General features: G+C 45.2%; 1 long non-coding RNA gene across 4 annotated transcripts in view; it reads left to right on the top strand.

Annotated features, from left to right (window-relative positions):
• The window catches only part of LOC135411643 (uncharacterized), an 82823-nt gene that overhangs the window by 23248 nt on the left and 46400 nt on the right, over window positions 1-13175 (top strand). For all 4 annotated transcript variants that reach the window (XR_010429241.1, XR_010429243.1, XR_010429244.1 and 1 more), the window contains exon 2: window positions 2-93. This is a non-coding gene — a long non-coding RNA (uncharacterized LOC135411643). The remainder of the gene's footprint in view (window position 1; window positions 94-13175) is intronic.

The following is a 13175-nucleotide window of genomic DNA, read 5'->3' as shown; positions in this document are numbered from 1 at the left end:
GGAGCCCAGGAAAGAAAGAATGAATGAAATCCCTGATGATGTGCTCAGCAGTGGAGTTGTACATTATTGTGATCCTGTTTATGACAGCAGAAGGTCAGGTGAGAGATTAACTGACAGATATTTTGCTTTTGCACAGTCAAAATAATGCTCCCAGGAAGAAGTTGGAGAAAAATGTATATGATATTTCTATGCAAATGAAATATATTCCACAAGTTTTATTAAAAAATTTGAAAAGAAACTAGAGGAAGCTTTTAAAACCGTAGTGTTTTGTTTCTTAGGAGCCAGGACCACTGTAATGGAAGCAGCAGTATATTTATTTGGAAGAAAACCAAACATGGGTAAGGGATCAAGAATTACAAAGAAGCCCTGAAGCCATAGTCCTCTCCCCCTGAGTTAGCAACCAAATTAGCAAATTGGTTTTGTTACCTCAAGACACAGAGTGCTCAACTGCAGAGTGGAATTGAAATGCCACAAGGTTTTTCTTCCTGGCAGGGAGGAGAACTAGTACAAAGTTGGGAGGGGATAATTAAAACTCTTCAGTCCATTGTGTAATATGTGAAGAAAGAATCATTTCTTAGAGAATATACTATACCATTGGTTACTCTACATACTTACATATCATAGAATCATAGAATAGTTTGGGTTGAAAGGGACCTTAATGATCATCTAGTTCTAATTCCCCTGCCATGCATGGGCAGGGATAACTTTCACTAGACCGGGTTGCTCAGAGCCCCACCCAACCTGACACTGAACACTTGCATGGATGGGCCATCCACAACTTCTCTGGGCAACCTGCTGCAGTGCCTTGCCATTCTCATAGTAAAGAATTCCTTCCTAATATCTAAGCTAAACTTACCCTAATTCAGTTTAAAGCCATTGCCCCTTGTCCTGTCACTGCAAGCCCCTTTTAAAAGGACTCTCCAGTTCTCTTGGAGGACCCCTTTGGTACTGGAAGGCTGCTATAAGGTCTCTCTGGAGCCTTCTCTTCTGTAGGGTGAACAACCTCAACTCTCTCAGCCTCTCTGATCATCTTAATGGCCCTCCTCTGGATTCACTCCAAGAGGTCCACATCCTTCTTCTGCTGAGGGCCCCAGAACTGGATGCATGTGGGGGTCTCATCAGAGCAGAGTAGAGGAAAGTATCACTTCCCTTGACCTGCTGGTCATGCTTCTTTTAATACAGCTCAGGATGCGGTTGGCCTTCTGGGCTGTGAGTGCGCATTGCCAGCTCATGTCCAGTTTTTCATCCACCAGAAGCCCCAAGTCCTTCTCCCCAGGACTGCTCTCAAACCATTCTCTGCCCAGTCTGTATTTGTGCTTGGGATTGTTCTGACCTTTCTGCAGGACCTTACATTTGGCCTTTGTATGAATGCACCTCTCAGGCTGGTCCAGGTCCCTCTGGCTGGCATCCCTTCCCTCCAGCATGTTGACTGCACCACACAGCTTGGTGTCATTGGCAAGCTTGCTGAGGGTGCACCTGATCTCACTGCCCGTGTTGCTGACACAGATGTCAAACAGTGCTGGTCCCAGTACTGACCCTGAGGAATACCAGTCATCACTGGTCTCCACTGGGATATTGAGCCATTGACCACAACTCGCATAGTATGACCATCCAGCCAATTCTTTATCCACCGAGTGGTCCATCTGCCAAATTCATATCTCTCTAGTTTAGAGACAAGGATGCCGCGTGGTACAGTGTTAAATGTCTAAGTAGATGATGTCAGTTGCTCTTCCCTAAGATATAGTTTTTGAAATGGGATAGTGGTTTTCTCACTGCTAAGATACTGTACAGAAAAATTATTCACTTATTTACTCCAGGATAGTTGGGATCTTACTCATTTCTTAGTTTTATTTGTGTTTTATAAGAACAAAATCTAAAGTAATCTGTGCGGGTTGCTTTCTGAGAGCTCCAATTTCACTGATTTCTCCCTTCCATTACCAGAACAATAAGAAGTACTTTTTTTCTTAGTTATCCCAACCCCTCACAATCACGCAGTGAGATCTTATCAAGCCCTCTGGTTTTGTTTTCCCTTGTTCTTCATTTCACTAGAATGTTTTCAATAACAGCTCCACACTTTTCTTCAAGAATGGGATATAGATAAAGAAATCCAGGAGTGACAAATTTGCATTCAGTGAGATCAGAGTCACTGTAGGACGTTGTGGAAAAATGGTTGCTAGGAAGGTAAGGAGAGGACCAAGGAAGGTTGAAGGAGCTGTGAGAGGCAGGAAATAACTTTTCTAATCCACTGAGAATGATGAGTATATTTCCTGGATCTATGTTCCTCTACCCATATAGCCAGAAAATAAACTTTACAGATCAGTTTCTAGGAGCATGGAATTCTTTCCAAAGAACATTATTATCTGGGAAATAGATTCTCTTTTTCAAAGTACACATTCTGGCTGTACTTGACCTAAAGAACTTGTCTGGCAAGCACATGATTTTCTTTTACATCGGTATTGCAAGAATTAGTTCGAAACCTTTTTTTTCTGGTACTAGTTCTGTTTCTGTAGGCCCTGCAGGAAAATAGTTTTTGACTGGTTCCCAGTATATTAATGGCAAAATAGCCTTTTCAAGAAATGGAAATCAAGAGCTTTCTCCTTGCACCTTGGTAGAATACTTGTCTTAAAGAAGAAGATATAACTTAAAAGCAAAATTAAATGCCTGAGTGTAAGTAAATAATGAAATCACAGGTAAAACTGTAGATGCTATAGCTCTTTGCTTAGCCTCTTCATCTCCTCGCAAAAGCAGTGGTTTTGTCTGTATTCTGACTGTGGAAAACAGTAGGAATTGTATTCTCTATTCTAGTTTAATGTCAGCTGGCAATCACCTTCAGGATAGCATTCATAAATTACTCTATGTGCTTGAGAGCAGCAATTCTTTTTCCCATACAAAATACATGCACTGTATGTTGTACTGCTGGATCACCTGAAAGTTATTTTTCCAGATGGTATCTGTGAAAGTTCTGAATCATAAGTACAAATGAATTAAGCAACACCACAAAGAAGGGAAATAGCATAAAATCTATTTCTATTCAGAGAAGTCATTTATCTGGTGCTGACTGTATCCTCATTGTGCATATGTAGTGTGCAGAGAGTATTCCTGTCATGCGCGGGTTAGTGTTGCCATCACTCTTTCTAGGCAGGGATTTACTCTAAGGTCAGGAGCCTGTTGCCCATTTCCCCTCCCTTCTCCCTGTGCTGCTGCCATAGGAACACTGGCTGCTCAGATCATGTGAGGCTTGCACTGTTCTCCTACCTAATGCTCCTTGCAGCTGCATGCAGCCTTTCATGTCTACTTCAGTTTGGAGTTGTGGGTCTGCTGGGAAGGAAATCAAGCCACGAGACGTTTTAAGTAGTGGTTTGATCTTTGTCAATGAGATCGACTCAGTTTAGACATGTACCATTGAGAGGTCAAATCTGGACTGGAATATGTTAAGGGCTGTCAGAACATTGTAAGGGGGAAAGGCAGAATTGCAGCCACCAAGGGTTTGATGCCAGCAGAGAGTCTTGTAAATGGGGATGTTTAATAGACCGTGGAGAAGTTAAAAGGAAGGATTAGACAACTGGTGGGGTCAAGTGCACTTAAGTAATCATAAATGCATAGGCTAGTGCTGTAATTAAAAATGCTCCTGCACTCACTCAGTTGGCCTTGGCATCAGAGCCATGCCTAGTACAGGCATAGCTTCTGTTCCAAGGGGCTTCTGTAGTTGGTCCAAATCATATGAAAGCTTTAAAATTTATACATAGGATTAAACTTAGAAATATAGGGTGGGAGAAAATACAGTAATGATTCAGACTCTTAAATAAACAATTTAACCACACTGTACTCTGAAGTAAAAGTGTTCATGATAGCTGTTGGGAAAGAAAAATTTTTGCAAACAAAAAAGTTTCAATTGTCATTTTGTCATGCTAAAAAGAAACTATTTTTTAATGAGTATTTTTGTTAAACATGTTACCTGAAGAGCCTTGATAAATGTTCATCAGATGCACTTTGATACTAAATGCCTGTAAAAAGCATAAGAAACTTTTAAAAAATAAACCAGCATTTTTTTACTGAAAAAGTGATTTTTACTATTTTTACTATCTTTAGAAGATACACAAGAGTTATGCAACACCCTTAAATGCTTAGAATAATATTTCCAATGCACACTTGGCTTGTTAAGTTAAAAGAGTATTTTCTTATGCACCAGGCCAGAATCACATGACAAAATTAAAACTGATTGCTTTAGGCTTTCATTCTCTTTTATTGCCTATTTGGGTCAGACATTTAGAAAGAAGATAAATATATAAAAAATATTGACCTTCTCCTTGAAAACACATTTTTTGAACAACTGTAAGAGTTGCTGCTCTGTGCTTTGTGATGTACGTCTTGGTAAGTTCAAGTTCAGATTTACTTATATTTTTTAAGAGACAGGAAGCTGACAAATGCCCTTCTCACTGCATGTGATGGAAATGTATGAGCCTGAGGTAAATGCTGGCAAGAAAGGTGAGGCAGGAAAGGGCAGCCTGCTAATAAAAGGATTATTGAGAATATGATACTTATGTGAACCAAAATAATATTTCTGTTTCTCTTATATTTCTTTTAGCTGGCATATGATAATTCAGCTGTGACCCTGGCTTCTTAAAATCCCTTTTTGTGTGAAAAGTGACCTTTCCTCCTTAAATGTACTGGCCTCCCTTGGTCCTTATACCAATTTCAGCCATATGGAATGGAAGAAAGTAGCTTATCCTGTCATTCTAACCATGGTTTTTAGGAAACTGAAGCAAGGACTGGGTCTGGAATTTACGTGAAAACTGATGGAGCTACACTGGAGCCTGTTTAGCAACAATTAAACTGATGAAGATTTGCTAAAATTGTACTGCTAAAAATCTTTTATAGGTTTTGTTAAAATACCTTTTTATACTATAGGCAAAAGTTAAAATCACTAATACAGAGATTGCCTTAGAATACTAGTGAAATGCCTCACAAGAGCAGCAGGGAAGTATTTCAGAGGAAGTGGCTGTACAAGTTTCGAGCTGGCTTCCTGCCAAGTCCCCCGAAACTCGACAACAAGGACCCGCCTCCCAGAGAGGGAAAAGAAGAAAAACCAAGCAGCCAAAGCTATAGCAAAAAAAATATGTATATATATATATATGTATATTTATATATAAGACAGATACACGAAAGGGGAATACCACACACCGGGGGGGGAAGGGGGGGGTGGAGGGGAAAAAAAAGGAGAAGGACAAAAAGGGGCAAGGACCGAACAAGTCAAACAGCCAGTCGAAGGCAAACTAGCAAAATTCTCACCACTTCCCTTCGAACAGGCAGGATGGCCAGACACGGTCCTTGGCTCTCCCCTCACGCGTGGCAGATAACGGCAGTCACTGTAGGCCTCGGCTCCAGATAAGCCCAACCGAAACAGGGACCCACCGTTCTCGAACCTCGCCGGAGAGGAAAGAGGGCGAACTCTCTTATCAATGCCTTATTTATACCCTGGGTTACGTAAAGGAATAGCATGGAATACTTCCTTGGTCACCTTCCTAGTTCCTTCTTGGTTACAAGCTGGTTTCCAGGAAGGCCTAGACTGAAACCATCACATTCTCCACCCCTTATTCCATACTATTTCTTTACGTAACACCTGTATATTGTGTTTGTCTCTATCCCGTACATATACACATATATATATATAGTCCATGTTTATTTTTTCTCGAAGGTTGTCGTCTGTCATTGAAGATCAGCACCACCAGCAACTCGATTTGTGTTCTTGGCCCTTTCGTCATAATCACAGTTTCGGTTTAGGGCTGGCTCATTGGTTTGGGCTGTGTCATCATCGGCCATCCTTAGATTCTCGTATCAGCTTTGTTTGGGTCTCTCTTTTTTTTTCCGTCTGGTGTCTGGTCTCCTGTAAAATACAACTCAAGGCACAGAATTAGTTTTTTCCCAGGCTTAGGTTTCCTTGAGGCACACATTGGACCTCTCCATCCTTCCTCATAACCCACCAAGTATATCCAGGCCCTTGAGCAAAGACAATCCCACGAATGGGTTTGTCTTGGCCTGAGGGAGGAGTGATCCAAACGGCCTTACCTAACATACCTTTTAGATGGATCGCTGGAACTTTGTCTCCATCTACAGTGTGGAGGGACTCTGCTTGGGCAGGACCAGCTCGGTTGACAGAGCCTCGGGTGTTGACTAGCCAGGTGGCCTTGGCTAAATTCTTGTCCCAATTTTTGTAAGTTCCTCCACCTAGTGCCTTTAGAGTCGTCTTCAACAGTCCATTACACCTTTCTACTTTTCCTGCAGCAGGTGCATGATATGGAATGTGATATACCCATTCAATACCATGCTCCTGTGCCCAAGTGGCCACTAGACTGTTTTTGAAATGAGTCCCGTTGTCTGACTCAATTCGCTCTGGAGTGCCATGTCTCCACAGGACCTGCTTCTCAAGGCCTAGGATGGTGTTTCGGGCTGTTGCATGCGGTACCGAATATGTTTCTAACCATCCGGTGGTTGCTTCCACCATGGTAAGCACATAGCGTTTACCTTGGTGGGTCTGTGGCAATGTGATGTAATCAATCTGCCAGGCCTCTCCATACTTATACTTCTCCCAACGTCCACCATACCACAGGGGCTTCAGTCTTTTCGCCTGCTTAATAGCGGCACAGGTCTCGCAATCATGGATAACTTCAGAAATGATATCCATGGTTAAATCCACCCCTCGGTCTCGTGCCCATCTGTGAGTGGCATCTCGGCCTTGATGACCGGAAGCATCATGGGCCCATCGAGCCAGAAACAGCTCTCCCTTCTGCTGCCAGTCTAGGTCTACTTGTGACACCCCTATCTGTGCAGCTCGGTCCGCTTCTCTGTTGTTATTATGTTCTTCATTAGCTTGCTTCTTGGACACATGGGCATCTACATGGTGGACTCTCACATTCAGACTCTTCGCTCTGGCAGCGATGTCCTGCCACAAGTCAGCAGCCCAGATGGGTTTTCCTCCACGCCTCCAGTTCATCTTCTTCCATCGGTCTAACCATCCCCATAGAGCATTGGCTATCATCCACGAGTCTGTGTAGAGGTAGAGTCTCGGCCATCCTTCTCGTTCGGCGATGTCCAGGGCCAATTGGACGGCTTTGAGCTCTGCAAATTGACTCGACCCGCCTTGACCCTCAGTAGCTTCTGCCACTCGTCGGGTGGGACTCCAAACGGCTGCTTTCCACTTCCGGTTCCTTCCTACAATACGGCAAGAACCATCAGTGAAAAGGGCATAACACCTTTCTTCATCTGGCAGCTGATCAAATGGCGGAGCTTCTTCAGCTCGGCTCACTGGCTCTTCTTCTTCTTCTGCCAGACTGAAGTTCCCACCTTCAGGCCAATTTGTGATAACCTCCAGAATTCCAGGGCGATTTGAGCTTCCCAATCGTACACGCTGCGTAATCAAGGCTATCCACTTGCTCCATGTGGCATCAGTGGCATGATGCGTAGGGGGTACCTTCCCTTTGAACATCCAGCTCAAGACTGGTAATCGGGGTGCCAGGAAGAGCTGTGCTTCAGTACCAATTACCTCTGTAGCTGCTCGTATACCTTCATACGCCGCTAAGATTTCCTTTTCCACAGGGGTGTAATTAGCCTCAGAACCTCTGTAGCTTCGGCTCCAGAAACCCAGTGGTCGCCCTCGTGTCTCGCCAGGCACCTTTTGCCAGAGGCTCCAGGAGGGACCTTTGTCTCCAGCTGCAGAGTAGAGCACATTCTTTACATCTGGTCCCGTTCTAACTGGTCCAAGAGCCACGGCATGTGCAATTTCTTGCTTGATCTGCCTGAAAGCTTGTTGTTGCTCAGGACCCCACTGGAAGTTGTTCTTTTTACGGGTCACAAAGTAAAGAGGGCTCACAATCTGACTGTATTCTGGGATATGCATCCTCCAGAAACCTATTGCTCCCAGAAAAGCTTGGGTTTCTTTCTTGTTTGTGGGGGGAGCCATTGCTACAATCTTGTTGATTATGTCTGTTGGTATCTGGCGTCGTCCATCTTGCCATTTCACCCCTAGGAATTGGATCTCTCGGGCAGGTCCCTTGACTTTGCTCTTCTTGATAGCGAAACCGGCCTCGAGGAGAATCTGGATGATCGTCTGTCCTTTTTTGAAAACTTCTTCTGCTGTATCCCCCCATACAATGATGTCATCGATGTACTGGATGTGTTCGGGAGCCTTACCCTTCTCTAGTGTGGCCTGGATCAGTCCATGGCAGATGGTTGGACTGTGTTTCCACCCCTGGGGCAGTCGATTCCAGGTGTATTGAATGCCCCTCCAGGTGAAAGCAAACTGTGGCCTGCACTCTGCCGCTAAGGGAATGGAGAAAAACGCGTTGGCTATGTCGATGGTGGCGTACCACTTTGCTGTCTTGGACTCCAACTCGTATTGGAGCTCCAACATATCTGGCACGGCAGCACTCAACGGTGGCGTAACTTCATTTAAGCCACGATAGTCCACGGTCAGTCTCCACTCTCCATCGGATTTACGCACAGGCCAGATGGGGCTGTTGAAGGGTGAATGGGTTCTGCTGACCACCCCTTGGCTCTCCAACTTCCGGATCATTTTGTGGATAGGGATCACAGCATCTCGGTTTGTCCGATACTGTCGTCTGTGCACAGTTGTTGTGGCTATTGGCACTTCTTGATCTTTAACTTGCAGTAATCCTACAATGGAAGGGTCTTCTGAGAGGCCAGGAAGGGCAGACAATTGCTTGGACTCCTCTTCAATCACCGAGGCTATACCAAAAGCCCACCGGTACCCTTTCGGGTCCTTGAAGTATCCTCTCCTTAAGTAGTCCATACCAAGGATGCTAGGGGCTTCTGGCCCCGTCACAATGGGACGCTTTTCCCATTGGTCTCCCGTCAAGCTCATGTCTGCCTCTACCACTGACAATTCTTGAGACCCTCCGGTCACTCCAGAAATAGTAACAGTCTCGGTACTCTTATACTCCGAAGGCATTACAGTACACTGGGCTCCAGTATCTATCAAGGCCTGGTATCTCTGAGGATCCGATGTGCCAGGCCATCGAACCCACACAGCCCAGTAAACTCGGTTATCTTCTTGGTCCCTCTCCTTCTCCTGGCAGAAGGCAGGGCCCCTCTACTGGTCTTGATCAGAGCATTCGTCGTCAGAGTTTGACTTTGACTTCTTAGACTTTTTACCGTTGTCGAAGCGGACCTCCATCTTCTCGTGTTTCGGCGATCGCAGTTTCTTTTCTAAGAAATCTCCGTCTACTACATAGACAACTTTCTTGTCAGTCTTCTTTCGCTTCAGCTCCCTCACTCTAGCTTCAAGCTTAAAAGTGGGTTCACCATCCCACTTCTTCATGTTTTCTCCTTTACTACGAAGGTATGCCCATAGTTGGTTACGTGGCCAACGCTTAGAGTTCTCTTTCCTTTGACTTGTGAATGACAGGGACCGTGAGCGAGATCGAGACCAGGATCGAGGTCTAGGCCGAGGTCGTCTTTGTCGGTCCCGCCATGATCTTCCCATTGGCCTTTCCTGGTAATCTCTATACCTTCTGTCCTCTCTTTCTCTAAGGTCGTCCTCATATCTGGAATATTCATAATCTCTCTCCATTCTTTCCCTATCATAGGGGTGTCGGTATAGAGGGTCGAAGGGGTCTTCCAGATTTTCCTCTATGCTCCTCATCCAAGCACACATGGTGTCCACACTTGGTTCATCCATCTTTGGATGATATGCGGTTATCAAGCAATACCTATATGGTTTAGGGGCACCTTGAATTACCTTCTTCCACATTGGTTGTGTGCAAGGAACATTCTCGGGAACTTGGATGTCATAATATTCTGGATCAGAGTAGACAATTTCCTGCATGGCCAATTCCCGCAGGTATTGGATGCCTTCTTCCGCAGTCCTCCACCTTCTCGAAGAACTCTTGAGGGACTCCTTAAACGGGTATTTCGCCCTCACAGCATGAAGAATTCGGAGCCAAAGACTGGATGCCGTTTTCTCCCTTCCCATTTCTTGTTCTATCTTAGGGTCTCGGGCAATGGATCCCAGTTGTCGTGCTTCATCACCTTCAATTATGTGACTATCAGCTCCCTTGTCCCAGCATCGCACCAGCCAGGCGAGGATTTGTTCACCAGGCAAGCGCATATAATCTCTCCGTAAATCTCTAAGCTCTCTTGTGGTCAGTGATTGTATAATTTCGCTTTCTCGCATTATTTCTTGTCCATCTCTCCCACGTAGAATCTTTTCTACCTCCCTCTTTACTCTTCCGCTCTTACGTGGAACCGCTCCTGCCTCCTCCCTGTATCTCTCACGTGGAGATGGAGACTGGGCATGCCATGGGGATAAGCTTCTATGTTGTTCATGGCGTGGAGATGGACTTCTACGCCGTTCATACCGTGGGGACGGACTCCTACGTCGTTCACGCCGCGGAGATGAACTTCTACGTCGTTCACGCCGTGGAGATGGACTTCTACGTCGTTCACGCCGTGGAGATGGACTTCTACGTCGTTCACGCCGTGGAGATGGACTTCTACGTCGTTCACGATACCCAGCCGGTGGAGGTAGCGAGTAGTCTCTCGGGTGCCAAGATAAGGGCTTCTTCCAATCATCCACACCTCCAAGAGAAGGTTGGGTCTGGAGGGGTAGAGATAATTCCCCCTCCAATTGAGGGGGATGCTTTGGCTCCTTCTTTGCGTCCTTTGTAACACTGAATTTGTAGTCAGGATATAAATCATCAAGCGACAATATACCACCGGCCATTTGTGCTGTTGCTTTCTTTTCTCTTGGTGCTGTTCTGTATTCCTTTGGGCGTGCCCCTAGTTCTTTTGGACGTGCTCCTTCCCGTGTAGCCGTTTCTTCCTCTCTGGTAGCTGCTTCTTCTCTTCCAATCGCTCCTTCCTCAGTCACAACCACTTCTTCCTCTCTCGCAGTCGCGCCTTCATCACTTGCTGTTGCTCCTTCTCCCATTGCTGCCGCTCCTTCGTTCACTACATCCTCTGTTCCTTCTTCTTCTTCTTCTCTTTCTTCTGTGCGTTCTGGTTGCGGAGATGGGTCCGTAAGTTCCTCGATCTCCCTTACCCACGTCTTCTTCTTCTTTATAGGGGCAATGATGATCTTCCGGTTCTTAGCTTGAGTCCCGGTTCTAGTGGACTTAGTAGAAATGTCATTGACTTCAAGTTGTGTTTGGACCCCAACTTCTGTGGACCTAATAGGGACATCACTGGTTTCAAGTGGCGTGGTTTGGGTCTCTGTGTCGACCTTAGCCCTCTGAAGGTGGTCTATGGCAGCTCGATAAGCATTAGCCAGGCCCCAGCACAAAGCGGAGAATTGCATATTCGGATCTTTGTAGGAAAAACACCCTTCTGCCAAACAGTGGGCCATCTCACCAGAATCAAACATTTGTTCTGGTGTGAACTCCCAATTAATGGGGGGTGACACACGTCCTACTAATCTACCGAAATCTCCCCAAGCTCCATGCCACCCGGGGACTGGCCTGTCTGCAGCCCTTTCCAAAGTTCCAGCGAATCCCTTTGAGGTGTGATCTTTCCTACAAGAGGGAGAGCAACGGAACCCCATTCTTCCAAGTTTAAGGAGCACTTCCAGTACCTTTATCAATGACAGTACTGTTGCAATAAGATTTATATAGTAATTAGAGCCGATTTTAACCATGGGGATCTCCTTTACCAAACCTTCGATGTCAAAATTAAAGGATGGAAGCAATTCGTTCCATCCATCCTCAAGGTCTGGACGTCTCCCTATAGAGTAGCCTAACACAGGTGTAAAGACGGCTAGAATTATAAGACAAATTAATGAAATAGCCATTGCTTTTTGTTATTATTTCTTCTTGATCCCAAAACAAACTTTTGTTTTATATAAACAAAGTTTCCTTGGCTGTTTTCCCAGACTCTGGCAGTGTTCCCAGACCTGTTCCCAAAACAATAGATTGGCTTGCAAAACAACACCGAGCTTAGCTGTCTTCCTGGAAAATGTTTATCAAAACAAGCCAAACTTAACCAAAATATCCCACTTCTGACACCAAAAATGTTGTACAAGTTTCGAGCTGGCTTCCTGCCAAGTCCCCCGAAACTCGACAACAAGGACCCGCCTCCCAGAGAGGGAAAAGAAGAAAAACCAAGCAGCCAAAGCTATAGCAAAAAAAATATGTATATATATATATATGTATATTTATATATAAGACAGATACACGAAAGGGGAATACCACACACCGGGGGGGGAAGGGGGGGGTGGAGGGGAAAAAAAAGGAGAAGGACAAAAAGGGGCAAGGACCGAACAAGTCAAACAGCCAGTCGAAGGCAAACTAGCAAAATTCTCACCACTTCCCTTCGAACAGGCAGGATGGCCAGACACGGTCCTTGGCTCTCCCCTCACGCGTGGCAGATAACGGCAGTCACTGTAGGCCTCGGCTCCAGATAAGCCCAACCGAAACAGGGACCCACCGTTCTCGAACCTCGCCGGAGAGGAAAGAGGGCGAACTCTCTTATCAATGCCTTATTTATACCCTGGGTTACGTAAAGGAATAGCATGGAATACTTCCTTGGTCACCTTCCTAGTTCCTTCTTGGTTACAAGCTGGTTTCCAGGAAGGCCTAGACTGAAACCATCACAGTGGCTGAGTTGCCCTCCCAGAGTCTTTGCAGGCAGCATCTTCAGGTGTTCTGGACAAACAGCTGTTAGGCCATCAGCCTGGAGAGAAAGAGGAGGAGATGAAAGTTTGATAACTCTTGAGAACTCTTTTGTGAGATGTTAGTAGTGACATTGCAGGTGTTTTGGCATGAAGCTCTCAGGTGATTAATGAAAATCCAGAATCCTCCCTTTCTTCATGAACAAAGAAGACCTGCATTTCTTGCCAGCATAATGGCAGAAAGTGTTTATTCCTTTATTCTGTCCCTGAAGGAGATACATTCTCTTAGTACCATACATTTTGAGATTGAACAAAGCATGAAAGCAAAATCATGAGGAGCCGTATTTCTGCCTGGTTCTTAGTAAGATAATAGGGCATCTCACAGGGGATAAATGTAAGCTGCTTTGTTACTTATTTTCTTAATATTATTTTTCATGTTTCACCCATTCTGAAGGGTGCAGGCAGGGAAACATAAAACTGCCTTTCCTTTTCAGTTATTTTGTGTGCCAGCAACAGCACATTCCCCTGTGCCTTTCCAGTCCTACACAGACACTTC

The sequence above is a fragment of the Pseudopipra pipra genome, chromosome 3 (assembly GCF_036250125.1).
Source record: "Pseudopipra pipra isolate bDixPip1 chromosome 3, bDixPip1.hap1, whole genome shotgun sequence".
Taxonomy (NCBI): domain Eukaryota; kingdom Metazoa; phylum Chordata; class Aves; order Passeriformes; family Pipridae; genus Pseudopipra; species Pseudopipra pipra.
This window is presented reverse-complemented; position numbering and strand designations above follow the sequence as displayed.